Source organism: Kogia breviceps, chromosome 20 (genome assembly GCF_026419965.1).
Source record: "Kogia breviceps isolate mKogBre1 chromosome 20, mKogBre1 haplotype 1, whole genome shotgun sequence".
In the NCBI taxonomy this organism is placed as follows: Eukaryota; Metazoa; Chordata; class Mammalia; order Artiodactyla; family Physeteridae; genus Kogia; species Kogia breviceps.
Genome location: NC_081329.1, coordinates 23,770,662 through 23,797,391, shown reverse-complemented (window position 1 = coordinate 23,797,391; position 26,730 = coordinate 23,770,662). Strand labels below are relative to the sequence as shown.

The following is a 26,730-nucleotide window of genomic DNA, read 5'->3' as shown; positions in this document are numbered from 1 at the left end:
AATTTACATTTATGAATTTCCAGACCAATATCCAGACTGGTTGTATCACAGTCACTATCTTTTAAACGTTTAAGACTTTTTTTTTTTTTTTTCCACATTGTACAAACCCTTAGATTCTCTTTATTCACTGGTCCATTTCTACAACAAATACATCCAAAACACTATATAATAAAATTATTTACAACATCTCCAAATGAGAAGATTCCTTTTGCCCCACTACTGCTATTCAGACACAGTACTTCCACAGCACCATACATTATTAGAAGATCTAAAAATGCTCACCCTGTACTCTAGGTTGCTTAGGAAATGTGAAAACTAATAACATAATCGCATTAGCTCCTCTCAATACATGGCAACAGTATAGAAACCTTGAACTTCATCTTGCAACACCAAAAGGGTTCAACAACTCTGCTTTCCCCATTGCACTTTATGAAACAGGTTGCAGGGACCAGGAAAAGGACCACGTTATTAAAATAACTGTACAGAAATGGATTTTAAAAAGTCACAGCTCAAAATTGCTTTTTGTTAACTTCACACACATTTACAAACATCAAGTCGTCGTCCAGCTTGTTTACTTGGATTTTCTTCGCTTGGATTGCATTGCACTGGTTATGTCTTTAGTCGGGCTGGAGGCTGAAGCAGGCCAAGAGGATGGCTTATGATGTCCATTTTCCACACTTTCAGAAGCCACAGCTGGCTCTTCAGTTCAGGAGTTTCTTCGGCTTGGAGTTTTGGACTTTTCAGTTATCTCTTTAGGCTCACTGCTTTGTCTAGAGACTATGGCAGCATTTGCCTCGAGTTCTGGTCTGGGACAGACCCCTGCAGTGCTGTGGCTGGAGTTTCCTTTGGGACTAAACTCTGTGAAGGGGCTGGTGGTCACTTTGAAAATTCTGGCAGTTTAGGGCCTGAGTTGTCCAGGTTAATTCCTTGTTCTCTAGGCAATGGCTGCTCATCAGCCTCCTCCAGACCAGGTGGGAGAGTACCTGGGGTGTTTAGATCCTGCTGACTATTTTTCTTCTTCCGAGGGGGTTTCTTCTTCTTCAGTTTATTTGCGTTGGTATTATTTTGCTTACTGTTTACCCCAAAATGACCTGCAGAGATATCACTCTGCAATAAGTTGACCAACAATGGGCTTGTTAGCGTGGGACATCCTTACTGACCCGGAAGCCTCATTCTGACCCCAGGACATCTGATTTCCATTGGGTGCTCCACTGAAAGGTGCATTGAAAGGTATCCCACAGCCTGAGAAATGGTTTCCCGAGGCACTGTTTCCCAGCATGGCCTGCACGTCAGCGGGACGGCGGGGGGTGGGGGGGGACCATGTTGCTTTGTTGCATGCTAACGTCAGGCATCATCTGAGACAAGCTGACATCATTATTTGCTGTAGTAGCAGGATCGCCATGCGGCTGGGCCATATGTGGGCTGGGCCCTGGTGGCCTCAAGACCTGCGCCTGAGCCTGAGACGGACTGTAGTTCACAGGCCCTCGCTGGGGCGACATCTGTCCCGTAAACTCTGCACCATGTTTCCTTGCACGTTTGGAGTTGGTCTCCTCGTTATCTGTGCTGGTCCCCACATGACGTTAGATTGGTTCCGAGTGTTAAACTGTTGCTTATTCCCCTGCATCTGATTGGTCATAATCTGCTCCATCATTGGGTTCTGTTGAAGCAAAACTTGCCCCTGAGGCCCCATCATCTGGTTATATGGTGCCGTCATTTGTGGGCCCTGCTGGGGAAGCATCTGCTTGGCTGGGGTCATCCTCTGGGGCGAGGGCCCAAGATTTTGGCTCTGAGGATCCACTGTCATCTGACCCTGCTGCATAATAAGCTGGGCCCTTGAAAGGATCATAGGGTTCTGAGGGTTCAAGGTACCTTGTTGCTGGGCCTTCTGGCCCTGGGAGGGCACGATCTGCTGGTGCCTGCTCATCAGCTGAGATGGTGGGCCCTGCTGGGGCTGGCCTTGCATGTTGCCCAGGTTCACCTGAGGAACCCCAGAACTACCAGTCTGTTGGCTGTTCATGTCGCCATGAATTGCCATGAGGCTGGGCTGCATCATATTTGGTGGCCCGTGGGACATCTGCATCTGGTTTTGAGGAGGACCAGCTCCTTGACCACCTGCATGCTGGACATTTTGATTTGCTTGCAGCTGAGGGGCCCCTGAATTTCCAGGGGTAGTTGCTGTGGTCGAAGGCACCTGACCTTGCATAAAGTTCGGATTGGCCTGTCCTGTTGCGAAGCCAGGTGGGAGGCATTTAGGCATTCCTGGACCACCTGCCATGGGAAATCCCGCCTCCATCCTAACGGAATTTCCAGCTCGCATGGGTCCATTAATTCTCACATCTCGGCTTTGGTTCTGAGCCAAAGCCAGGTTGATAGCACCTTCCCCTTCAGTCTGAACGGAGAGAATTCCCAGATCCCGAAGCTGCTGGTTATTGCTCTGAGCCAGGATCCGTAGCCGCTCCGCTGCTTCCCAGGAGATGTTGAATGTCACGTGCACACTGTTCCAGGCCTCTACCTTCTGCATCTTTAGCTTGCTGGATTCCATGTGTAACAAATTGGATATTGTGTCCAATTTCCATTTGAAGTCTTTATCATCTATATTTCCTTTGAAGGCCACAAAGATTGTGGAATCCTCCAAAACACTATCACTTTTTGAGTCATCATTTTCTAGTCCAGAGTCAAAATCCACCTCTGGGTCCTCCACTGTTGATGAACACAAGGGAGTATAGATGTCTTCTAAGTTTGGAAGGTCATCCAAAACCATGGTGAATATTATTCCAGAAGCATATGCCAAGTGGACAATAAAAGTACCAAAATGTCTTTCTTAATTTTTATCATTTTCTGTCAGGTCATTTTTTTATCAGGTCATCTTCTAAGTCCAAACAAGCTGGCATTTTTAGGGCCTGTATTTTAAGGTAGCAGCCAAATAAAAATTCTGAGTGCTGCCCCAGCCCTCCTGGGTGGGCCTCTTAGCACTGGCCCGGGCCGAGCGTCCCCGTGGCCCTCCGTGTATCCCTCCGTCTGTCCTCGCGTGCGCCCGTCTGTCTGGCCAGTCCGGCCATCGGTGCCCAGCCACCAGCAGCCCGACCAGGCTGGGCCTCAAGGACCCGGCGGGGAGGGGGACGGGCCGGACCAGGCCGGGGCTGGACATTTAAAACTTTTTAACACGTTATACATGCACATAGAGCTCCTGGTTTTCAAGTAACACTTTGATTGTGACTTCTTGGTTTTTCACTTTTAGGCATTATATATTGATTCTTACCATGGAAGAATATTTACTCTTCTTACCATGGAAGAGTATTTAACTCTCCTCCCTCACACTTACTCCCCTAACTCATTTCTCAGCCCCATATTCTTCCCCAGAAGTTATATCATCATTTAGATAGATTAGCACCCAGTTTTTACATCATCATGTAGTCACAGTGAGCCACGATTTAAGATATAAGATTTCTTTTCCTGCACAAATTGTTTTCCCTGTAGTAGCACCAGATATTCTTTTTTAAAAAAAATTTATTTACTTAATTAATTTATTTTTGGCTGCGTTTGGCCTTACTTGCTGCGCGCAGGCTTTCTCTAGTTGTGGCGAGCGGGGGCTACTCTTCGTTGTGGTGCGCGGGCTTCTCATTGCGGTGGCTTCTCTTGTTGCGGAGCACGGGCTCCAGGCGCGCGGGCTTCAGTAGTTGTGGCTCGCGGGCTCAGTAGTCGTGGCTCGCGGGCTCTAGAGCACAGGCTCAGTAGTTGTGGCGCACGGGCTTAGTTGCTCCGCGGCATGTGGGATCTTTCTGGACCAGGGCTCGAACCCGTGTCCCCTGTATTGGCAGGCAGATCATTAACCACTGCGCCACCAGGGAAGCCCCCAGATATTCTTAAAGAAATGTCTCCCGGAGATTCCTGATGTGTCCAGTTGGAGCCGTCGTCCTTTCTGCCTGGTGCCCAGGTGCTGTCCTGACTGCCCATCAGTCTGGGGATTCCTTGTACTTCACTTGTGTGTTGGATTTTCTGTTTCTGTTATGCCTTATCTTCCTCTTTCTTGGTTTGTGTCTTTTTATTTTTTCTTTTTTTGGCTATGTGGGATCTTAGTTCCCCAACCAGGGATAGAACCTGCGCCCCCGGCAGTGGAAGTGCAATCGTAACCACTGGACTGCCAGGGAAGTCCCGGTTTGTGTCTTTATTTCAGTGTGTCCTGAGAAAGGTTCATGGAAGGTAAGTTTTCAGAAACTCTGTATGTGTAAACATGTGCTTATTTTACCTTTACTTTCACTGGTGGTTTGGCTCAGCATAGAATCCTAAGTTGGAAATTCTTTTCTTTCTGGTTTTTTAAGACATTTTCCCACTGTATTCCAGCTTCCAGTGTTACTGCTGAGGAATTCAAAGCTATTTTGATTCCCTGTCCTTTGTGTTTTTTTGTTCCTGGTGCTTTTTTGTTCCCTTCGCCCTTCTGCAGAAAAATATAGAACCTTCGCTTTTTCACCAGTTTGGAAATTCATAATGATTGCTTTCGTGTTTGTCTATTTCCTTCTATTGAGATGCACACTCAAATATCTGGTTGCCGGGAAGCCTGCAGAGCAGTATTTACTTAGTGACTTTTTTAGGACTCACAGACCTGCAGAGCATGAACTTAATTTTATCTGCACACTTAAGACCCGATTCTTCTCTCAGGGTTGGACTTGCCTCCAACCAAAGTCCCAGGAGACTGATGTGTCAACCAGGATGCTTCTGGTTTGCTTTTCATATCTCGGATTTTGTCACTGTCCAGCTCCCAGAACTGTGACTCCACTGAGCACTGAATATATGCCATTTTTATTGCCCTGCCACTCAAGGCTCTGTGTAAAGACTCAGGCCTGCCTTCTGAGCTTAACTCCCGTGATTATATCAGCTAAACTTATGTTCAAAAATCAAACTGGAATAGTCAGCATTTTAGGCATATGCCACAGATGTTCCTGGCTTAGCACCATTGTTCATTCAATTTCTATGTCCTGGAGCATTTTAAAAATTTGTCCTGTCAAAATAATCTACTGAACACTACCGTTTGTTTGGCAATGTGGAGGAATAATACAGCTTTTGATGTCAAATAGTATAATCTTGAGACACAGATATTACCAAACTGTCATGCAGTGCTAAAGGGTGTATATACCATAAGAGAAATGTCGACACGTTTTGTGGAATTTCACAGAAGGGAGAGAGCACATATGATTGGAGGGGTCAGAAAAGGCTTCATAGAATCTCCTTCATAGAATAGGGGAAATTTGAAGTAGGCCTTAAAGGATAATGGAATTGGATTAGAGGACATTTTTTTTTTTTTTTTGCGATATGCAGGCCTCTCACTGTTGTGGCCTCTCCCGCTGCAGAGCACAGGCTCCGGACGCGCAGGCTCAGTGGCCATAGCTCACGGGCCCAGCCGCTCCGCAGCATGTGGGATCTTCCCAGACCAGGGCACGAACCCGTGTCCCCTGCATCGGCAGGCGGACTTGCAACCACTGCGCCACCAGGGAAGCCCTGGAGGACATTTCAGTATGAAGAACAGCATGAATGAGGGCATGGAGGTAGAAAATTATGGGTAATATCTGAGGTTGCAGCAAGGAGATTGGTTGGCTACAGCATAATTTTATGTAAGAGAGAGATTAAGATCGAAGGATACATTGGAACCAGAGCATGGAGAATCTTGAACTTTGGCTTAAGATTTTGCATCAAATTAGAGGATGGTGCTAGGGAGCAAGTGAAAGTTGAATGGCCTTTTAAAAACCAATTCAAATGTAACACCTATGGGGCTTCCCTGGTGGCTCAGTGGTTGAGAGTCCGCCTGCCGATGCAGGGGACGCGGGTTCATGCCCCGGTCCAGGAAGATCCCACATGCCGCGGAGCGGCTGGGCCCGTGAGCCATGGCCGCTGAGCCTGTGCGTCCGGAGCCTGTGCTCCGCAACGGGAGAGGCCACGACAGTGAGAGGCCCGCGTACCGCAAACAAAAAATAAAAGTAAAAAAAAATAACACCTATGAATGCTTTCTGATTCCCCTCCATTGGATGTAGCCTCTCTTCTCTAAATGTCCATAGGGATTTTATATCTCTTTTATGTCATTTAATTGAGCATCTATTAATACAATATACCGGGCACAATGCCAATGATGAGGAAAGAAGAAGATAAATAAGGTAACTATGGCATTTGGTTTTGTCCTATATCATCTTCTCTTCCATATTAGAGTGTAAAGTTCTTGATGGCAGGGCAACAACACTTCATCTTTGTGCTTCCCCTCTCCCCTATAAGGAGCAAAGTGCCTTGTACATGCTAGGCACTCAGGAAATAGTCACAGATACTTAGAGCCCTAAAGGACCTGGGAGTCTAACCTCCTCTTTGTCGAGGTGAGGAGTTTGAGGCTCAGGAAGGTTAAGGATATGCCACAATTACACAGGGGTTAGCAGCAGAGTTGGACGGAGAACCAAGATGCACTGACACCTGATCCTGTGCTCCTTCCCCCAAACTGTATTTGAATGTACACTCCCGACTATAATAAAACCTGGATATTTGGATTTCGGAATTGCTTACAGTGTATGGTTTATAGCAAACCAAATTAGAAATTCAGTTCTTTAATAAGATCTGTTGAGTGAAATAGAGTGAATACAATATACTTTTCTGTCTGAGAGTTTCATATTTTAATTAAGTAGGTCACTTACAACTGCAAATGGGACTCTGGTACAGCAGGATTGAAAAAGAAAAGGCAGGAAAATGATTCACGTGTCAAAGGCTGACCTAATTAACAGAAATGGAAACTCGGATTATGTGACCTTGAGGCTTTTGTGAACCAGAAATTATTGTTTTTAGATTTTATTGAAGTATAGTGGATTGACAACATTGTGTTATTTTCTTCTGTACAGCAAAGTGACTCAGTTATATATATATTCTTTTCATATTCTTTTCCGTTATGGTTTGTTAGAGGCTATTGAATATAGTTCCCTGTGCTATAGAGTAGTACCTTGTTGTTTATCCAGAACCAGGAATATTTTTGACTTTGTTTGCTTCCTTTATAGCTTCCTTTCTTTTTTTTCTTTCTAGAGATGATTCATTTACTTAATATAAACACATTCCTGGAATTAATAGTTAAAGACTTTCACGGTGAAATACAGTGAATCCTGTGTCTGGTTTGAGTCATTTGAGAAATGTGAGGCTTCAACTACGTCAGCAATTCTCTGAAACAAAAACTAAGCAGTCACAAGTGAATAATTTTTTTAAAAACAAAAGTCCTTAGAGTTAGAGAATTTAGTCTTAGAAACCATCACTGTAGTGATTTCAAAACGCAACTCTGCATTTTAAAACAGTTCTCCTGAAACCTGTCTGTCATGAGAGGGGTTGGAGTGCCTTTGATAAGAATGAGGGTAGTTAGGGTCGGGAACTGCTTTTGTTTTGGGTGAGTTTCTAAATAGAACTTTTAGTAAATACAGGTACGTGGACAGAAAGAGAAAAGTAGGCTATCGAAATGTTTAGCGTCCTCAGGAAAGTGGATATTAGCGCACCTTGTTGACGTCTGGAGGTTACAGACAGGAAGAATGTGGGACTGGCCTTCCTCAAAGGACTGCAATCCATCTCTCCAGGGCTGCGTCCTGGGTGATTGGTGGGGCCTCGGACCTTCACTCCAGGCGCAGGCTTCTTGCTCCCCCCATCCACGGATGTCAAAATATTTATATCTATTCTTTTTCATATTCTTTTCCATTATGGTATATTACAGGATATTGAATACAATAGTTCCCTGTGCTAGACAGTGGGGCCTTGTCGTTTGTGTATTTTGTATGTAGTAGTGTGTATCTGCTAATCTCAAACTTCTAATTTATCCCTCCCCCAACCCCTTCCCCTTTGGTAATCATAAGTCTGTTTCTGTGTCTGTGAGTCTGTTTCTGTTTTGTAAATAAGTTCATTTGTATCATATTTCAGATTCCACATATAAGTGATATCATATGATATTTGTCTTTTTCTGACCTTACTTCACTTATCGATAGTATGATAATCTCTAGGTCCATCTGTGTTGCTGCAAATGGCATTTAATGGCTGAGTAGTATTCCATTGTATATATGTATCACCTCTTCCTTATCCATTCCTCTGTCGATGGACATTCAGGTTCCTTCCACGTCTTGGCTATTGTAAATAGTGCTGCTGTGAACATTGGGGTGCATGCATCATTTCGAATTAGAGTTTTCTCTGGATATATGCCCAGGAGTGGGATTGCAGGATCATATGGTCGCTCTATTTTTAGTTTTTTAAGGAACCTCCATACTGTTTTCCACAGTGGCTGCACCAATTTACATTCCCACCCACAGTGTAGGAGGGTTCCCTTTCTCCACACCCTCTCCAGCATTTATTTTTTGTAGACTTTTTAATGGTGGCCATTCTCACTGGTGTGAGGTGGTACCTCATTGTAGTTTTGATTTGCATTTCTCTAATAATTAGAGAAGTTGAGCATCTTTTCATGTGCCTGTTGGCCATCTTTATGTCTTCTTTGGAGAAATGTCTATTTAGGTCTTTTGCCCATTTTTTGATTGGGTTGTTTGGTTTTTTGTTACTGAGTTGTATGAGCTGTTTGTATGTTTTAGAAATTAAGCCCTTGTCAGTCACATCACTTGAAAATACTTTCTCCCATTCCATAGGTTGTCTTTTTGTTTTGTTTATGGTTTCCTTTGCTGTGCAAAAGCTTATAAGTTTGGTTAGGTCCCATTTGTTTATTTTTGCTTTTATTGCTATTGCCTCGGGAGACTGACCTAAGAAAACATTGCTACGATTTATGTCAGAGAATGTTTTGCCTGTGTTCTCTTCTAGGAGTTTTATGGTGTCATGTCTTATATTTAAGTCTTTAAGCCACTTTGAGTTTATTTTTGTAAACACACATTCTTTATTTATGTTTCTTACAATGTCCCTTTAAGACCTCACTCAGCGGGTTAATTTTCACTGTCCTCTAACTGGAAGCTTTGGCTGAGCCCCAGCTTTTGTGCTCACTCTCAGGGAATGGACAGTTTTATGGTCACTTTCAGTTGCAAACACACTTTCAAACTTAGTAAATGGAGCGTTCAGCCCCATGCCACGCCTAGGGTTACATATTTTTGCATCCCCAGCTTGGACCTCTCTCATGCTGCTGCAGGCCTGCGGTCCTCCCTCTGCAGTGCACGTCTTTCCTCTCTCTACACTCTGCTTGCCTCCTTCTTCCTCCCTCATCTGCTGCTTTCTGGAGACTGGCAGAGTTGCTATAAGGAAAGGGAGGAGAATTAAGGAGACTGGACGTTTCTTATTTGGCCCGTGTGGCTTCATGTCCTGTGAACTCAGCAGATGGTTCTATCTGATGGCCTTGAGTGGGTCTGGTGGATGATTAAAGTATACATTTCCTATTCTGGCATTTGGAGTTTCCCTGCTGGAACCCTGGCTTTTCCAGCATCCTTTCCCAGAGAGCTGCCTCTCTGTTCCAGGTAGTCGCGTGGGACCGCTTCCCAGCTCCTGGTATCCGCGACACATCCAGCTTCTTTCTGCTGAGCTCACTGTGTCCGCCTAGCGCTCTTTGTATTAGGAGGACCCAAGACTCCCCACTCTCTCTCACCCCTTTCTGTATTCTTGACCTTGCTGAGGAATTAAAGAGTCATAGGACAAGCTCTCCTTCATTCCTTCTGTGAATTCTGCAAGTGGGGGCTCGTGTCTCACAATTACTTTGAATCTTGATATCTGTCCTGTCATTTGCATCCCAACATTCAGTGATACAACAGCTCTGCAGAGTCACAATTTGCCAGGTCCCTTGCCACGTGTGGGAGAAGCACAGAAAACAAACAAGTACAGTTTGGTAAGATTGTATCACAGTTGATATGGTAACAACCTTGATAGACTTCCTTATACGTCTGTCCCTGGTCATCTTGACTGTTCTGAGTGTCCCTGACACTTCATGAGTGACACATCTGTGAACTGTTCTCAGGGTAATTTCTGCCAATTTCACCCATTATGAGTTGATTCTTACTAGTAGTTTGTTTCTGGAGGTTGACTTTCCTGGGCCCTGCGCATTGAATGCAGATAGTAGGTAATTACTTTTGCCAGGTTAAGACTCACTTGGGAGATGGCAAGAAAATGGACTTACTTGAACTGTGTGGACAGCAACAACGTTGAATGTGAAAAAGAAGGTCATAACTAAGTGATAGATCGTATATTATACACAATAAATGTATAGAGATGTAAATGTGTATTTATCTATCTACATACATACATGTTTGCTGTAATCAGACTCCTTTAAATGAGAGGTACAAACTGCTATGTATAAAATAAATAAGCTACAAGGCTATATTGTACGGCACAGAGAAAATAGCCAATATTTTATAATAACTACAAATGGAATATAATCTGTAAATTTGTGCATCACTATGTTGTATATCTGAAACTAATATAATATTGTAAACCAACTATATCTCAATTTAAAAAATGCAAAAAATACATTATTTCTGTTTAGGCAAATAATTATCGCAAAATACTTTGCTGAAGGTAAAGCCATTCTCGGAGCTCTGCTCAGACTCCGCAGTGACTGCTCATCTCGTTAAAATTCCAGGTCCTCACCGTGGCCTCCGACTCTGCAGCCTCTGCCCTGCTCCTGGACTGTCTCTTACCCTCGGTCTGTCTCCTCGGCTCGCTCCTCTCTCCTCCGGGCCGCTTGCTGTCCCTCAGACAGGGGGAGCCCGTTCGAGCCTCAGAACCTTTCGTTTGCTCTTCCTCCACCTGGGATGCGCTGCCCCGGGTTACTCCTCCCCACCGATTGGGTCTCTGCAGGAGTGATGTTTTCTCAGAGAGACCTGTTTCCTCACCTTCTTTCCAAAATAGGGCTCTCCTCCCACATGGCTCTCTGATGGTGTGGACCCTTGCCCGGCTTTATTTCTTTTCATAGCACTTATTACCCCCCTGAAGTTCTCTTACTGTTTTGGGACCAAAAGCGCTTTTCAGGTTGGGCTTAAAAATCTGAAAGGAAGCACATTAGTGACAAGGGCCAACAGTCAGGCGCTTTCCTGCTGGAGCCAGCGGACAGATTTCATTACTGCAGTTTCAGCCGTTTGGGCCAATGGATATGCTGGCGCCCATCCAGTTCTAGGCAGATTCTCTGACACCCAGAGATCCTCTGAGACCAGCTGGCAGCTTGTTCTTCAGAGCAGACAACATAGGCGCACATCTCTCATAGGTGCCCATCTCTCACAGGCGCTCAAAATAAAACCAGCCAGCTTGGGCTTCCCTGGTGGCTCAGTGGTTAAGAATCCTCCTGCCAATGCAGGGGACACGGGTTTGAGCCCTGGTCCGGGAAGTTCCCACATGCCACGGAGCAATGAAGCCCGTGCGCCAAAACTACTGAGCCTGCGCTCTAGAGGCCACGAGCCACAAGTACTGAAGCCTGCATGCCTAGAGCCCATGCTCTGCAACAAGAGAAGCCACTGCAATGAGAAGCCTGTGCACTGCAACGAAGAGTAGCCCCCGCTCGCCACAACTAGAGAAAGCCTGTGTGCAGCAACTAAGACCCAATGCAGCCAAAAATAAATAAATAAATTAATTAATTTAAAAAAAAAGAGGGGCAAGAGAGCTTGCTTCCTCTCTAAAAAAAAAAAAAAAAAAAAAAAAAAACCAGCCACCTTTAATGAATATGTTTTCTTGCTCTTAAAAATTAAAAAACAAAACAAACCTAAAACAACTTCAACTAAAGAGTAAGTACAGCAGAAAATTTCTTTTTTGCAGAGTTTACATTCACAGTGTGACCCACACCACCTCAATAAGTTCTAGGGCACAGATTCGAGTCTCCTGACCTTGGACGGGGGATACTTGGAGACTCACATGCCACTACTGTATATAAAATAGATAATCAACAAGGACTTACTGTACAACGCAGGGAACTCTACTCAGTACTCTGTAGTAACCTATATGGGAAAAGTATCTGAAAAAGAATGGACATATGTATATGTAAAACTGAATCACTTTGCTGTACACCTGAAACTAACACAACATTGTAAATCAACTACACTCCAATATAAAATAAAAATTTTTAAAAAAGAACAGCCAGCATCTGTCCATCTCTCAACTGGCTTTGTGTTATATTGTTGTGTATGCTGGAAATCTCCTGAAATATTAAATACTTTCTTTATTAGTGAAAAAATAACCTCTTTGAAGAAAGTAAACTACTAATGCTGATAATGGAAATGAGGCCAAAGAGAAGTATTTTAAGAAACAGTGGTTATCAGGCAGAAGTTAGCTACTTAAATAGATTAAAGAGTAGAATATTGGACTAACTTAAGGTTTGGATCTATGAAATAGACCACATAACTACATTTTTTTTTTTTTTTGCGGTACGCGGGCCTCTCACTGTTGTGGCCTCTCCCGTTGCGGAGCACAGGCTCCGGACGTGCAGGCTCAGCGGCCATGGCTCACGGGCCCAGCCGCTCCGCGGCACATGGGATCCTCCCGGACCGGGGAACCAACCCGCGTCCCCTGCATCGGCAGGCGGACTCTCAACCAGTGCGCCACGAGGGAAGCCCATAACTCCATTTTTTGAGGAAATCACATGCTACCGGTGTTCACGATTTGGGAGAGTTTGAGAATGTCGCAGGATGTATCCCTTCCTGATGCTGGGGATGTGTTCTTCATTCATTAGTACAACTGACATGGAAGAAACATTTATTATATGTGTGGCGCTGTGTTAGGTGCTGAGGTTATAGTGGTTCTATTACCTGGTTCTATAAGCCTGTCTACAACAGGCTCTGCCCTCATGGAGCTTATGAAATAGGTAAATAAGATGCTACCAGGCAGGGATAAGCATTTTGGCTTGAGGTGGAGTGATCAGGGAGGCCTCTCTGAGGATGTAACATTTGAGGCTGAGTCTTGAAAGGTGGGAGGAGACAGTCCTGTGAAGATGGAGGGAATGAATTTCAGGTATAGGGAACTGCAGATGCAGATGAGAGTGGAAAGGAGTTTGATGTGATGGAGGGTCAGAAAGAAGGTCACTGTGCTGGGTACAGAGTGGGTGTGAAGGAGGATAGAACGAGATGAAATTCGAATGGGAGACAGGGGCCAGGTGATAAAGGGCTCCCCAAGACAGGGTGAGAGAGTTGGATGTGTTCTAAGAACAATGTGTTCTCAGGGCAATGTTCTAAGGGCAACAGCAGAAGGTTTTAAGCAGGGGTGCTATGCTCTGACTTCTGTTTTGCTCTGTTCTCTTTATGCTGTAAAAAGGTCCCTGTGGCTTCTCCTTGGAGAATGGATTGGAATGTGAAAGTGGAAGCAAGACACGGTTCCTATTAAATAAGTGGAAGTGATGTTGCTCTGGGCTAGGGTAGGATGCAGTGGAGAAAGAAAGGGGTAGATTTGAGATGTGATTTCAAGATAGAATTGATGTCCTGATGTCTTGGTGGTATCTATTTTCATTTATGCAGGTGTCCACGGAGAAAAATTCACTGTGCATATTCATTTAACTCCTTGGCCTCTCAGATACTTAGTTCCACCTTGTGTTACCAACTTACCACAACTGTGATGGATAAAAAATGCTATTCAGTTCCTTCCTGACAGGTGAAAATAATAAGTCAGTAAATTATTGATCACTAAATATTTTGCTTTCATAGGTATGTAAATATTTAGTCCTTAAGGTTATTGACATCTGCATAGTTTACTTTCCTGAGTACAGACATCTAAATTTGGCATCCAAATCATTGGTGACTATATATTTCAGCTGCATATGAGGAGCAGTGATTGAAATCTGTGTGTGCAAGGGTAGTCATATAATTCACCACCAAAAACTTTAACGTCTAGAAATGTCAATACAGATTCATCAGGCTCATTCATCTACTGATGAAGCCATTAGCATTTAAGTTAGAAGAAAAACATGCAGTGTCATGTATATGGGTCATGCCCCCCCGCCCCTCCCAAGAGTCTTGAATCACCTGGGAAAATTAAGAGGAAAATACAGCATTTTGTTTTCCGCTTCATATCAAATCAGCATCTCTGGAGATGAGGTCTGGGAGTCTGTGCTCTTTACCACGCCCCCCCAGGAAGTCACGTTGAGGCCAGCCTGGCGGGGGCCCTGGGGCCAGCTTTGAGATGATCTTAGGTGGCCTCCACCACTAATGTTTTATGGCTTAATATAAAATCTCTAAGTTCCATCATGGGAATTTGTGGATGAGTCTTTGCTTTCATATCCTATTGTCACTTCTGTATGCCTATGATTGATCTGATGCTTAGTGTTTGGTAACAGAATATCCAATTATAACTTAATGCCTTTGGGAAAATAAAATCCCCTTTAAAGACATCTGCCTTGTGACAAAGTTTCCAAGAATGTTTGATGTTGAGACCGGAAACCTTTGTAATTGAAAGTGTGGATTTTGATGATTCTTTCAAAGGAATTATGCAATTAGGGTATTCTTTTAGCCACCTGGGCACAATTTAGTCTTTGGGGAGCACTTAGTTATTGGACCAGTGCAGCATCTGATGATGTCTGGAAACATCAGAACCAGGGGCCTCTGCTTAGAATCAATTCTTATTATTGAGCTGATGCTGATCAAAAGCATGGATCCAGGAGGGATGAGATAACAAGTTTTTCTTGATTGTCTCCACCCAGTGGTGCACAGACCCAGAGTGCGTATCCTTTGGGGAGGGCGGAGAGGATTCTGTGTGTTGTTGTAAAACTGTAAAATTATTGAGTGAGGCTGGCTGGGGAAGGGGGCCAGGGGTTCAAGGTCATTTGACTTAGCTCTGTGTTGCAGTGCACACGTTCATAGATTCCTGCAAAACAATCCCTTTAAATTCCCCATTGATCAATGACTGTAAAGCTCCTAATTTCAGAGACTTGAGTCTTTGCTACATGATCGGCTAGCGTGGCCCCTTTTTTTTCCTTTATTCTCCAGGCAGCTAAACTCTAGTTTTTTTTTTTTTTTTTTTTTTTTTTTTTTGGCGGTACACGGGCCTCTCACTGTTGTGGCCTCTCCTGTTGCACAGCACAGGCTCCGGACGTGCAGGCTCAGCGGCCATGGCTCACGGGCCCAGCCGCTCCGCGGCACGTGGGATCCTCCCGGACCGGGGCACGAACCCGTGTCCCCTGCATCAGCAGGCGGACTCTCAACCACTGCGCCACCAGGGAAGCCCTGTTTTTTTTTTTAAACTCTAGTTTTTATTTTCATATCTGACATCAAGTAGCTTGCAACCTTCCTAGTTAAGCTGTCTCGTAGTTTGAAGTGAAGGCGAGTACTCGCTCCAATTTCTCAAGTTGCCTACTTTCAGCCTCTAAATTCAGTTTTCCAAACACTCCCTGGTTGGGTTGCCAGTATCTGGAGAGGAGTTGAAAGCATAAAGAAGAAATGAGCATTTTTGCTTTTCATGGCAACCAAATGACTGCTTGGTTTTTGCTTATCCTATAACTTTGATCCCCTCAGCCAATGCTGTGTCTTAATTGACATTTGGTACCAGGACACCATTGTGCTCATACAAGTAGTTGATTTTCTCAGTCCCAATTTCGGCATATAAGATGGTGGTGGTGTAGGGGTGGTGAGTTTTAGCACATGGGAAAGGTTTGCTAGGCTTAAATATGAACTAGAGTCTTTCTTTCTTTTTTTTTGGCCTAGTGGCATGCGGGATTTCAGTTACCCAACTAGGGTTGGAACCCGCGCCCCCTGCAGTGGAAGTGCAGAGTCTTAACCGCTGGCCCGCCAGGAAAGTCCCTAGATTATTTCTTTTCATTGTAGTTAAGATCAAGTGTTTCTCCTCCTTTTCCCCTGCACTCATACCTCATCTGCCTTATTTACTGACCAGGATTTTTGCCCTTGTCTCCTCTTCCTCCCCAATTGCTTCATGCATTTCTGTCATTAACTATAGAAAGTTTCTCTTTGTAACACCCCATCATGCTCCTTTTTTTAAACATTATATTTATTTATTTATTGTGTTTTTGGACATCTTTACTGGAGTATAATTGCTTTACAATGTTGTGTTAGTTTCTACTGTATAAAAAAGTGAATCAGCTATATGTATACGTATGTCCCCATATCCCCTCCCTCTTGCATCTCCCTCCAACCCTCCCTATCCCACCCCTCTAGGTGGTCACACAGCACCGAGCTGATCTCCCCGTGCGATGCAGCTGCTTCCCACTAGCTAGCTATTTTACGTTTGGTAGTGTATATATGTCAGTGCTACTCTCTCACTTTGTCCCAGCTTACCTTTCCCCCTCCCCGTGTCCTCAGGTCCATTCTCTACATCTGTGTCTTTATTCCTGTCCTGCCCCTAGGTTCATGAGAACCTTTTTTTTTTTTTTTTTAGATTCCATATATATGTGTCAGCATACGGTATTTGTTTTTCTCTTTCTGACTTACTTTACTCTGTATGACAGACTCTAGGTCCATCCACCTCACTACAAATAACTCAATTTCATTTCTTTTTATGGCTGAGTAATATTCCATTGCATATATGTGCCACATCTTCTTTATCCATTCATCTGTTGATGGACACACTTAGGTTGCTTCCATGTCCTGGCTATTGTAAACAGTGCTGCAATGAACATTGTGGTACATGACTTTCTTTGAATCATGGTTTTCTCAGAGGATATGCCCAGTAGTGGGATTGCTGGGTCATATGGTAACTCTATTTTTAGTTTTTTAAGGAACCTCCATACTGTTCTCCAGAGTGGCTGTATCCATTCACATTCCCACCAACAGTGCAAGAGGGTTCCCTTTTCTCCACACCCTCTCCAGCATTTGTTGTTTGTAGATTTTCTGATTATGCCCATTCTAACTGGTATGAGGTGATACTCCATTTTGGTCTGGTTTGCATTTCTCTAATGATTAGTGATGTTGAGCATCCTTTTGTGTGTTTGTTGGCAATCTGTATGTCTTCTTTGGAGAAATGTCTATTTAGATGTTCTGCCCATTTTTGTATTGGGTTGTTTGTTTTTTTTTTGATATTGAGCTGCATGAGCTGCTTGTATGTTTTGGAGATTAATCCTTTGTCAGTTGCTTCATTTGCAAATATTTTCTCCCATTCTGAGGGTTGTCTTTTCACCTTGTTTATGGTTTCCTTTGCTGTCATGCTCCTTTTTATATCACATTATTCCTTGGGAGAAAGAAGCTGAAAGTTGTTTTACAGTAGCCAGACTACTATTAAATACTCAGGCTGACAGGAAGAACTTCTCTCTTCATGACCAAAGGCAGGTCAATTTTATGTATTGATATTTCCATACTTTTCAGAGATAATGGTGGCTTTTTTTTTTTTTTTTTTGGCAGGGAGAGGGTAGGGTGAGCTATACCATAACCAAACTATATACCCCCAATTGCTTGAGGAACTCTGTGGTGGAATGCAAAGACCTGGTGTCTGAGAGTCAGTAAGATATGGTCTGGATTCATCTCTACTACTTGTTACATCTGTGACGTCAGCACTGTTACTGAAACTCTTTAAGCTTCTTTTCTTGTTTGTAATATGAGGATAAATCCAATTTCTTTAGGGTTTTTGTGAAGTTTTAAGATAATTCATGTAAAATGCACATCGTGTTGCCTGGGGCATGGTAGACGCTCAATAAATAATGACATAGGATTATTAATATAACTTGAGAGTTACCATAATATTTATGTTCATAGTATTCCTTTATTATCCTTTTGATGTCCATGGGATCTGCGGTGATGTCCCGCTTTTCATTTCTGATATTACTAATTTGTGTCCTCTCTCTCTTTTTTTTAGCCTGGCTAGAGTTTATTGGTGTTATTGATCTTTTCAAAGATCTAGCTTTTGATTTTATTGATTTTTCTCATTTGATTTTCTGGTTTCAAGTTCATTGATTTCTGCTCTAATTTTTCTTCTTTGTTTCTGCTTACTTCGGATCTAATTTGTTCTTCTTTTTTGTACTTTCCTAAGGTGGAGACAGCGTTATTGATTTTAAATGTTTCTTCTTTTCTATTATATACATTTAATGCTGTAAATTTACCTCTAAGCACTGCCTTCTCTGTATCCCACAAATTTTGGTAAGTTGTGTTTTCATTTTCATGTAGTTTAATTTTTTCTTAATTTTAAGGTTTCTTCTTTGACTCACATGTTACTTAGAAGTGTGATGTTTAATCTTCACATATTTGGGGATTTTCCAGTTATTTTTCTGTGTTTGATTTCTAGTTTAATTCAATCATTGTCTGAGAGCAGATATTGTATAATTTCTATTCTTTTAAATTTGTTAAGGTATGTTTTATGGCGAGAATTTAGTCTTTCTTGATGAATATTCCATGTGAGCTTGAGAAGAGTGTATATTTTATTGTTGTTAGATGAAGTTGTGTATAGACCTCCATTATATCCAGTGGACTGTTGAATTAAACTATGTCTTTACCAATTTTCTGCCCGCTGGATCTGTCCATTTCCGATAGAGGGGTGCTGAAGTCTCCACCTATAATAGTGGATTTGTCTATTTCTCCTTGCATTTCTATCAGTTTTTGCCTCGTGTAGTTTGACAGTCTGTTGATAAGTGGAAGATTGTTATCATGTTTATATTTAGGTGAGCTAATATAAAGAGCGCTGATAATAGGATTGTAATAGATTTAAAAACTAAACTAATAGAGATGATTTTTGGGTAAAGAAGATTTCTTTCCTTCTGAGTAGGTTACTGTCTCTCTTGCTGATCCACATCCTCTATCTGTTTTGGGGGAAGATAGGACTGTTACAGAAGAAAAGCTTGAAATTCATATTCAGTGTTGAATTTCATAATAAGATACTTTCTGTAAGACAATAACAGCCTTCTAAAGTCAGACAGTTCTCTTGAGGGGATTTTCTAAATTTTTTTAGCTCCCACTTTAGCATAACAGAAACTAAGACTAGAGTACTCAGCTCATAGATTTCTCCTGTTGAGATCATTCTTCCAGCTGTGACAGCTTGGTCACACGCCTTGCTGCTCCTTGGTATAAGGAAGGGAGAAAGCTCATCCTCTCTGGTCCTAGGTGTTGGAGGGAAAAGAACCAAGAGAGAGAAGAGGAGGAAGGTGGAGGCAGGTTTAAATTTGTCCTTGTCAACCCCAAATCTTGCCTTGGGCTCAGATTGTGAAGAGGAGCCTTTAGAAATATCTTGATAAGGTGAAGAAACCACAAAGACAGGCAGGTTTTTGTGGGGTCCAGTGATGGTTCATTGGTCAGAGCAGCCCAGCCAGGCAGGGGGCTTCTGTGTTCTTGTGTTGTATGTCTCCTAATGGGGAAGTGCCCACGAGCAAAGGCTGTGGGTGGATGCCTGGCTAAGGCCCAGTAGAGTGTGTAGCAGAGACTCAGGTGCAATGTGACTGGATGCCTCAGTTTGCCCGGGACAGTCCTGTTTTCAACTGCAGTGCCAGTGTCCTCTCCAGTCAGTGCCTTCTGTTTAAAAGTGTCCTAATTGTACCATAAATGATGTGCTTATCCTCAGAGAGGTGTGTCCCAGAGAGCAGTAAGGGGGGGCTGCGTCATCAGCAGGGCATCCCCAGCCCTGGCAGGGCTCCTCAGGAGACCAGATCAGGAGTTACACCAGGTGCCGACGTCAGCTGTCAAAGCAGCAGGATGTCCACTTCAAGCTCAGAGAAATCAGAGGACACCACACAGGTTCCAGGACTCTTTTCCCCTGGCAGACATGGCCATGGAGAGGAGGTAGAGAGGGAGGTAGAATCTGAGAAGGCTGACAGACCTTTTTGCCTGGAGAGAATGGATAGTACCTAGGAGGATTGTTTTAAGATTCTCCATTGGATTGGACTGAATCCATTGCTTTTCCCTTATGCCCAGTGGACGGAGATTTAGGAGCAAAAATGGATTAGTTATACAGGAGATACACTCCATTTCCTCTTCCGTGTCTGAATTGCAGTGTGTGAGCAAATTTTGCAGCCTGATCACTGTACAATTAATTGCCTTTCCTACAGCTTCTTTGCATCCTTGCTGTGCTTTCTTTCCCAAGGTCTCTAAAGCTCTTTAGACAGGATCACTGAAAGCCTTGTAGCTAGTGGTAGAACTTCTCTAAAAATAATTTAGCACCAAAATGGAATAGACACAGTCCCTATTTTTCACTACTTCACATTCAATGCTCATTCAATACTGTCCACAGATGTTGGCAGTGCTTCCTGTGTGATTGGAGTTCACCTTATATCTGCAATCCCTTTAAGAAGTGACCTTCAACATGCACCTCAGTGTTCATAGCAGCACTGTTCACAATAGCCAAGACATGGAAACAACCTGAATGTCCATCGACAGAGGAATGGATAAAGAAAATGTCATGTATATACACAATGGAATACTACTCAGCCATAAGAAAGAATGAAATAATGCCATTTGCAGCAACATGGATGGACCTAGAGATTATCATATTAAGTGAAGTAAATCAGAACAAGAAAGACAAATACCATATGATATAACTTACATGTGGAATCTAAAATATGACACAAATGGACTGATCTATGAAACAGAAACAGACTCACAGACATAGAGAACAGACTTGTGGTTGCCAAAGAGGGGGCAAGAGAGGGATGGATTGGGAGTTTGGGGTTAGCAGATGCAAAGTGTTATATCGAAAATGATATAGAACGGATAAACAACAAGGTCCTACTGTACAGCACAGGGAACTATATTCAATATCCTGTGATAAACCACAATGGAAAAGAATATGAAGAAGAATATATATATGTATATATATATCTGAATCACTTTGCTGTACAGCAGAAATTAACACAATCTTGTAAATCAACTATACTTCAATAAAATAAATTTTTTAAAAAGATGCGATCTCCAGGGGCACACTGTATCTGAAGTTGGGAAATGCTTATAGGTAGTGTTTAAAAAAAAACTTTTGGGCTTCCCTGGTAGTGCAGTGGTTAAGAATCCGCCTGCCAGTGCAGGAGACACGGGTTCGTGCCCTGGTCCGGGAAGATCCCACATGCCGCGGAGCAGCTAAGCCTGTGAGCCACAACTACTGAGCCTGTGCTCTACAGCCCGCGAGCCACAGCTACTGAGCCTGCGAGCCACACTACTGAGCCCACATGCCTAGAGCCCACGCTCTGCAGCAAGCGAAGCCACTGCAATGAGAAGCCCGTTGCACTGCCCGCGCTCGCTGCAACTGGCAAAACCCACATGCAGCAACAATGACCCAATGCAGCCAAAAATAAATAAATTAAATAAATAATTTAAAAAAAATTTTAAAAAAACGTTTAAATTGAGACATAGCATTCCCAAATTTCATGAAATCTTAAACCACATGCATAAGATTATTGATTAGTTTAATGAGTCAGTGAATTTCATTATTAATGACCTCCTTTCTTAGCTGCTCTTTCCTTACCTGTTCTCCTGCTTATAGGAAGCTTGAATGTGAAGGATTAATTCAAAACTTACCGAGCTGAACTTAATTTCATAAACTCCAATAGGTGAATTTTATGGGCTCTTTAAAATGTTGCATATTGGGAGAGGGGGGCCAGTCTGAACTCAGGCCCCAGCTCCAGGTGCAGCCCACGGTCCCACCTTCTTCCCCTGCCTCTCTTGCCCACTCCCACCAACCTAAGCTCCCCTGAGGAGAGGGAGCCCATGTCATCATTTTCCACTAGAGAAACAAAGGTCATGGTAGCACATACATGTAGGCAAATCATTCCCTTAAACAAAACCACAATCCCCTACTCACCCTTTTTCACCTTTTATCGTTCTCCCTGTACAACCTAAATTCTCCAAGATGCGTATCCTAATCGTCTCCATCTTCTCACTCCACCTCTTACTTGCTTCTCAGTTCTCTGCTGCAGCCCCACCTTTCCAGTGAAACAGCTCTTGCTGAATTATCAGTGACATCCCACTTGTCAAGTCCTCCAGATTTGCTAACTGAGATGGAGGCACTTTCTAGTCCTCAGCCTACTTGACTTATCAGCAATATTTGACATCGGTATCTAGGTCTTCCTTCCTGAAATATCCTCTTTCCTCTGCTTTTCCAACCCAGCATTTCTGGTTTTTCTTCTTCTTCGTCTGCCCTCACAAGACCCTTTTGTAGCTGGCCATTGAATGTTGGAATCCATCAAGACTCATCCAAGGCCCTCTGTGTTTCTTACTCTAGAATTTCTCCCTTGGCTGGTGGTCCCCAATCCCATCAGCCTAAATGCCTGCTTCTTATAACAATATGTAATTAAAAAAATATCATGCTTTCTCTGTAATATAAAGAAAAGTCGTTGATATGTAACAGGCATTTCAGTATGTGTGTGCTTGGCCATATGAAAGCATAATGATGTAGCCAAGTGCTGTGCCTCTGTGTAGAATCATTGGTTGTGAATGTGGGTGTTGTTTACGGAGACTCTACCTTGTAGACAGACAGACAGGTGTTGAACTGGCACTCAGTTACCTCGGACAGGGATGCGATTTTCTGAAATGGTGAGTAGGTCTGGGTAAATACCAAACAGTAGTCCGCTCTTCCCTTAATTTACATGGTTCCTACATTCCTGGAAAATTCAGTGTAACTTGAAACGAGGCAAGAAATACAAGCTTTGGTGTTTATATGGTAGATAAAGTTAGATTCCGGGCTCAGATCATTAAAAACAGGTTTTTAGCCTCCGTGGCACGTGGGGCATGAGACATTTCTTCTCTGTGAACTGCACTGTGTTTCCAAAGCGTCTGGCATCCTGGGTCCCCTCCTGAGAATGACAGTAGCAATCCCCAGTCACTGTGAGATACCTGCCCCCATCTCCCCACCCCCCGGAAAATTCGCATTCCCCCGGGGGTCCTGGGCAGTAGTTCAGAACCACTGCCCTGGGCCGTCTCCTCCTGAGCAGGGGCTGCAGCCCCAAAGCAGATAACACCCGTGCTTAAGTCTTCACTCCAGACCTCTCCTCTGCCCTCCGTATCTGAATAACTGATCGTCTGCTTGTATGCACTTTATGGGTAACAGAGTCACCTCGGAACTCAGATAATGGCTGCAGTGTGCACCCATTTATGCAGGTCAGGAAAGTAGGGGTCACCCTTGGAGCCCTCCTCCCCCTTACCCTCCATGGGTATCCAGTCCGTCATAAAATTCTTTTGATTGTATTACCTAAATACAGCATATAGTTTCTTTTTTTTTTTTTTTTTTTTTTTTGCGGTACGCGAGCCTCTCACTGCCGTGGCCCCTCCTTTTACGGAGCACAGGCTCCGTACGCGCAGGCTCAGTGGCCATGGCTCACGGGCCCAGCCGCTCCGCGGCACGTGGGATCCTCCCGGACCGGGGCACGAACCCGCGTCCCCTGCATCGGCAGGCGGACTCTCAACCACTGCGCCACCAGGGAAGCCCTCACAGGTAACTTTTGTTTGTTTGTTTGTTTTGTTTTGCGGTACGCGGGCCTCTCACTGTTGCGGCCTCTCCCGTTGCGGAGCACAGGCTCCGGACGCGCAGGCTCAGCGGCCACGGCTCACGGGCCCAGCCGCTCCGCAGCACGTGGGATCTTCCCGGACCGGGGCATGAACCCGCGTCCCCTGCATCGGCAGGCAGACTCTCAACCACTGCACCACCAGGGAAGCCCCAGCATATAGTTTCTAAATGTTTTTTCTAATCTCTTCATTTTCTCAGGCTCTACCTTTACAGCTTTACTCTAATCCACCGTAACTGGGCCACCACTGTGGCCTCCAGCTCACCCAGCTGCACTCTCCCGCTTCCTCTGGATGCACTGATTTTCCTGTGGTCCCTTGTAGCTCCTACTGTTCCCTCCTACCAGAGACCTTAGAACACGTGCTGCCTCACCGCCGGGATGTTGCTCCTCCCTCTTCATTTGTTTATTCCACTCGTCGTTCAATCTCAGCCTGGGTCACTGCCTCTAGGAAGCCTTCCTTGACCTCTCTATCATAGGCTCTCTTAGCATTTCATAACACGTTTGAGTTCTGGCCTTACATTTACTTAAGTGATCAGTTGATTAATGCCTGCCTTTTCCACTGTATATTGTAAGCTCCATGAGAACAGGGGCATTTCTGGTTTTGCTCACTACTGTATTTCCAATACTTGCCATTGTGCCTGGCACACAGTAGGCCCTCAATAAAGGCTGAGTGTTCCTGAAGCTTGAAATGAAATATTTGTGGCCGGAGTGGCGACCAGTTCCGTTTTGTGACAAGAGGGGGCAGCAGAGAGCTGCCAGAGGAGAGGCCTCTGGTTTGTCTTTTAGGTTAGAAAATGTAGTTTGTCAGGCTGTTTAATCGGGAGTGAGGGGAAAAGGAGGGGAGAACACACGAGTGAAAACTGAGAAGCAAACGAACAGATTATCCAGAAGAGAAATGGAACCAGAGGGAGAAACTTGTAGCTGGAGTTCGGTAGAGGAGCCCTGGGTGGCAGAAGTGAAGGGGGCTGCTCAGATGTGAGGTGGGCAAGTTTGTGGCTTATTGCTTCTCAGGAGGCCTCTCTAGGGTTGGAAAGATTCCTGCCGCAATAAACCGAGAAGCGAAGCGTGTGATGCAGATGGAGGTGTAAAGAAAGGGGAGGAGCCGGGCTCTTCTTGCGGGCCACAGCTTTGTTTGGGGGCTTATGACACGTGGTGGTAGTTCTACTCCTTGCGGGGGGGACGGGACTGATGAGGGGGTGGGAGGGTGGAGGGAGTTCGGGTGCCGGGGCAGGAGAAGAGGAAGGGGAGGAAACTAGTATTTCTCAGGTACCCTCTGTGTTACAGGCACAAAGTAGTCCTGGAAGGTCAGTGTTATCCTCATTTGAATGATGAGGGGGCTGTGACTCAGAGTGTCTGATAATATGCTCCAAGTCATATTCGTGTGACTAAACTGAGCTTTTAGCCCTGACTCCCTTGGCTCAAAAACCCATGATCTTTCTTAGATATTCTGGTAACTTCTTAAAGATTTTGGCAATGGCCTTTTTAAACTTATTATGCCTAAAGAGAAACAGGCCCTATTCAGTTTTGTGCCATGTTGGTAGATTCAACATTTACACGAGAAATTATTATCCCTGTTTACAGACTTGTTGGCTCTTGGGAAAGCAAGTGTACCATAAATATAAATATTGCAATTTAATGTCTGTGAGACGATGGAGGTTCACTACACTAGTGGTAATTATTTCATGATGTATGTAAGTCAAATCATTATGCTGTAAACTTATACAGTGCGGTATGTCAGTTGTGTCTCATTAAAGCTGGAAGAAGAAAAAGAAAAAAGACCCCCCCCCCAAATTGCAATTTAACTGACAATTTGTTTTATTATTATTATAAATTTATTTATTTTTGGCTACGTTGGGTCTTCATTGCTGTGCACGGGCTTTCTCTAGTTGCGGCGAGCGCGGGCTATTGTTCTTTGTGGTGCGCAGGCTTCTCATTGCAGTGGCTTCTCTTGTTGCGGAGCACGGACTCTAGGCACGCGGGCTTCAGTAGTTGTGGCACATGGGCTCTAGAGCACAGGCTCAGTAGTTGTGGCGCACGGGCTTCAGTATTTGTGGCTCGTGGGCTCTAGAGCGCAGGTTCAGTAGTTGTGGTGCACAGGTTCAGTTGCTCCATGGCATGTGGGATCTTCCCGGACCAGGACTCAAACCCGTGTCCCCTGCATTGGCAGGCGGATTTTTTTTTTTTTTTTTTTTCGTTACGCAGGCCTCTCACTGTTATGGCCTCTCCCGTTGCGGAGCACAGGCTCCGGACGTGCAGGCTCAGCAGCCGTGGCTCACGGGCCTAGCTGCTCCGCGGCATGTAGGATCTTCCCGGACCGGGGCACGAGCCCGCGTCCCCTGCATCGGCAGGCGGACTCTCAACCACTGCGTCACCAGGGAAGTCCGGCAGGCAGATTCTTAACCACTGTGCCACCAAGGAAGTCCCTGAGAGTTTTTAAAAATTAATTATTTTTTAACATCTTTATTGGAGTATAATTGCCTTACAATGTTGTGTTAGTTTCTGCTGTATAACAAAGTGAATCAGCTATATGTATACACATATCCCCATACCCCCTCCTATTTGCTACATCCTCATGTCCATTCTCTACATCTGTGTAACTGACAGTTTATAATCTCCTAACAGAGACTCAGGATCTGAAATGTCCAAGGTCTGTGTGGATGTTTATGAGGGTCAAACGTTGCAGGAATTATCATCCTGGTTTTACATGGATGGATACAAACTCACTGTACTGTTTTCTTGGCCAAAGTGTTAATCAAGGGAATACGGATATAGGAAATAGGATCTCTGCTCATAGATCAAGAGCCAACATTAGAGTGACCTTGAGCTAGTTAAAGAATTTCCGACCTTGACTAGAACTGTTGGAGGAGGAAGATTTGTGTGAAGCCCTGCAAGAGAATGCTTCTCCAGAGAACTCAGCCCACGCTGTTGTAGCTATTGACACAGCATGATTTGAACACGCAGGTCCAAATGCATCTCTTTGTGATCAGCAAAGCAAGGGTGGGACGGGAGGAGGAGCAACCATTCTGGAAATGGGAAATGGTTGAAGCTGGGGTGGTGGGCAGGGCACAGCACAGGCCCCCCCCCCATCTAAGAACAGTGGGACACATCTTGGGACTGAACGTGTGTCCGCCTTTTGGCAGGGAGAGGTGTGTGGTTTTATCTAGTAGTTAATAAAGCTTAGGAAGAAAACGCATTCTTTTCATTGCAAAAGTGTGGTGAAAAGCGGGTGTTTTTTGGTTTTGTTTTTTCTCTTGGGAGGGGATAGAGGGTGTCAAGGGGAACCTTCCGTCATTTAATCTCTCCATTTTTTCCCCAGGAATGATTTAGATTATATTGTCTGTGTTGCCTTGTCCATATTCCTTAAACATTTGGTTTAAGCAGTTATTAATGACAACAGTGAGCGCTTTCCTATGTGACACTTCATCCCTCCT

At 44.2% G+C, this 26,730-nt stretch overlaps 1 protein-coding gene and 1 pseudogene across 15 annotated transcripts in view; one reads left to right on the top strand and one right to left on the bottom strand.

Moving 5' to 3' along the window:
- The window catches only part of FUT10 (fucosyltransferase 10), a 434,768-nt gene that overhangs the window by 13,390 nt on the left and 394,648 nt on the right, over positions 1 to 26,730 (top strand). The gene's annotated exons all lie outside the window — the stretch shown is intronic.
- On the bottom strand, positions 572 to 2,761 carry LOC131747311 (nuclear receptor coactivator 6 pseudogene; annotated as a pseudogene).